Genomic DNA, 3,717 nt, shown 5'->3' with positions numbered 1-3,717 from the left:
GCTGGCTAAAATCCATCACTTCGGGTCTCCCCATCACTTATTCTCACTCTGGTTTCAGCCCAGCTTGGAGGAGACCTTTTGTTTGCACAAACCAGCAGGATGACAGATAGGCCATCAATATTCATGGTCTGGAATCCCAGGAATGGGCTCTTCTAGGAGGGTGGATTTCCGAGTAGGCCGGGCTGACTGATCAGAATCAGTTTTCTATTCTCAAGCGTAAATGCAGCCCAATCTTCTGTCACATGGGTCCCAGCCCTACCTGAAAATCCTGGCGAGTGCCCTGATGCCCAAGAGTGCCAGAACTTCCACGGGCTATAGTAACAGGTTACCAAAAAGATAAAGGACCAAAGAGGACCACCACAGGGATGTTTGAGAAGTCAGGCTCGCTAAAGGGATTTCCATTTATGGGGATTTGTTAGGGAAGTAGCCCCAGAGTAATCCCATGAAACAGTTCCGGCCCCCGATTTGCCACAGAACTGTATCATTCTTGAATCAAAGGCCAGAGTGGTGGCAACAGACGAGAGAGTTCCAGAGATTGCCCACCGATCCGGCATCTCTCCCTCCCCAAGGCCACCCCCCATTCCACCATGACAGGGTCAGCCCATCACCCGGGAAAGTGCCATACCTCTTTTTTTTAAACTGTGTTTATGTGACATATAGCACAACAGGGGTTTAATGGGAACCAAGCAAGTGATGAATGAAAAACAATCAGACTGGGATTTGGTGACAAACTCTTGCTTGTTAGAGACCTCGATTTTAGTAGCTGTACTTCCAATTCGGGGATGCTGTGAAAAATAATGAGTATGAGTGTGAGTTGTTGTGTGTAAAGATGACAAAGCAGAAAGGTTTTTTTTAATTAAAAATTTTTAATGTTTAATTTTGTGAGCAAGAGAAACAGAGCATAGGTGGGGGAGGGGCAGAGAGAGAGAGAGAAGGAGACACAGAATCTGAAGCAGGCTTCCGGCTCTGAGCTCTCAGCACAAAGCCCGATGCGGGGCTCGAACCCACAAACCATGAGATCATGATCTGAGCTGAAGTCGGCATCTCAACCGACTGAGCCGCCCAGACGCCCCAAAGCAGAAAGTTGTTTATATATATATATATATATATATATATATGTATATATATATATATATATAGACCGACCTTTGTAAACCTCTTAAGATGAAGGCTAAGTATATTCATTCAGGAAGCTGAGATAACAAGCCGAGAAAAATTGTGTTCTTCTAAGTTAAAATCATCTGCAGAAGTCCATAGGAAGTGTGTTGAGTGTCACTACCTAAGGTGGGGGCCCAGGAAAGGACTTCCACTGCAGACCAAACTTCTGACATCAGGGACCAGTATCCAAGCTACTGGATACTCTCCACATCATGACGTGCAACTGATGGGGAGGAAAAACTTCCTCTCCCACTTAGGTTCTGGGGTCTGTGAATTAAACTGACAAAAGACAGACTGATGCGGGGGAAAAAAAACGTTTATTTGTACACACCTGGGAGCCAACAAAAGAAGTAGCCGGTTCATGAAATCGTTGAAGTTCGAAGATTACGCACCTAACCTAGTAGGAGAATGGGTGGGGAAGGAAAGGCTATTATGGGCTTAGGAAAAAAATGGGTTTTTAGGAGAACACTCAAAAGATAACCGTTTGTGATAGTATTTTTCTATACAATTATGAGAGAACTTGCATTTCCTTCAGGGCCTTAAAACACCCTGAAAGAGGGATTTGGGTAGATTATATTCAGTTCTCCCTCTGGGAGCAGGCCCGGGCTGAAGAAAGAATTTATCACAGCCTTCTTTCCCACACTTTATTGCTTTTAGTCGGATAAGGGAAGCTCCGAGAAGGTTTCTTTCTGCATCTTTTGATTCTCAAAGTGCCTCCAGCTCAAAATAATCTTGATGCTCCAAGTGGTATGTATGTCTTGTGGGAAGCACATTCTAATTTCCTGCACAACTGAGAAGAGAAAGTTTCCAGCAAACGCGCCCATGGTGCACTCACCTGCCCAGAGCATCCTTGACCTTCCTGCGACTACGCCCCACACCTATTTCCCTGCCCTTGGCTCACAGCTCCCTTCTGCTTCAGGTAGGGAGAAGACAGGGGAAAGTGAAAGACACAGTGAGCACCATTAAGGGAACCTCACACCTCTACCTTCGCTGCTGTTTTGTTCCTAGCCAGTCCAGGGTGGTGGGTGGGGAGGACTGGGGGGACATATCAACTATGAAGGGAAGTTAAACAATTTTAATTAGGGCTTTGAAATGCAAACCTTAACACACTGAGCAGAGAGGATAATGTTTGAAATAGTAGAGGAGGTGTGTTCTTTTTAGATATCTCAAAAAACCATGAGGGTGCTGGAAAATGATCACTAAACCAGTGTTTAAGGGCGAGGGGTGTTAAGGGCAGAACCAATTCTCAGGCAGGAGCCACAAGATGGCCATGGTGAGCTGCGAGAACAGAAATGGAAACCCCGTCTGAGACGGAGAGGGTGCTGGCCAACGTTTGTGGAATCTGAGCAGCCAGGACAAGGGAAGCGAGAGTTCTGGTTGAGATGCAGGACCAGACAAAGAGCAGGGCTCAAACCCAAGGGGCTGATCAGGACGGGGGGGGGGGGGGGAAGGAGAGTGGATTCCCACAGCAAGGGAAGCAGAAATGTGGGGAAGAAGGCTTGGGGTACATGCATGTGGGGTAGCAAGCGGACTTCTGGGCCAGGAGACAGGAGATCTGGGTCCTTCCCTCACCCACCTGCTCCATGGGGAGTGTGGACCCTGCTCCGTCTACCTGGCACACGTGAGATGACCCCACGATCCCATGAGATGATGGGTCAAGAAGTGCAACACACTGTGAGGTCCCGTACACGTGTGTACTTGTTTAACGGAAGGATGAGTTAAAAAGGGGGCATTCAGGTGGACACACACCTGGATGGATGGCTCTGGCTCCACAAGAGTTTCTTTGGGGCAAGTCTGTAAAGCAACAGGAGCCCCAGACAGGACCGGACCTGGCTAATGCAACAACACGGCTGTTAAGAGTGTCCACGAGGCACAGTGCTTAGAGCTGGGGATATAACACGAACAAAGCTGACCCACTCCTGCCCTGAAGGAGGCAGTTGGACACTGATGTGCTGTGGCTGTTCCCAAGCTTGGAGCATCACCAGTCTGGCTCAGGCCAAGTCCCAAGCCAGCTCTTCACTTGGGGATTCTGACGCCTTCCATCTGCCGCGCTTGGTAAGCTGGGCACCCAAAATTAGGTCATATCCCTGGTGATGGAATTACCAGGAAGTGCAAGGAGTATTGATTTGGGGTATAGGGGAAGATATGAGGGTGGGCAGCAGGCAGGAAAGGAGAGAGTTGAGGAAAAAGCAGCCAGCAGCTGCTGCAAAAGAGAGGATAATGAGATCTGACTCAACTGAGCAAAGACAAAGCATCCTGTCCGTGTCTGCTGAGCACCTGCTCCAGGCTGGAGGGGGGCAGTGAACAGTCCCACAGGCCCACACATGGGCCAGACTTGCTTCGGAGCCGAGCTGACTATGTCCCTTCCTTTCCCACCTCCGCAAATGTTTTCACTCAGCTGAATTCGTCATTTGCCAGCCTTGTAGGTAGGATCTGTGGGATATGATTTCAAGGACTCCAAAATAGGTCCCCAAAACACTGCTCCCACTCATGAGGTGGGGAACCAACTCCACTGTTAGAGACCCCCTTCTCCTTTGGGGAGGGGGCTTTCAGATGCCT

Source organism: Suricata suricatta, chromosome 14 (assembly GCF_006229205.1).
Source record: "Suricata suricatta isolate VVHF042 chromosome 14, meerkat_22Aug2017_6uvM2_HiC, whole genome shotgun sequence".
Taxonomy (NCBI): domain Eukaryota; kingdom Metazoa; phylum Chordata; class Mammalia; order Carnivora; family Herpestidae; genus Suricata; species Suricata suricatta.
Note: the sequence above shows the minus strand (reverse complement) of the source record.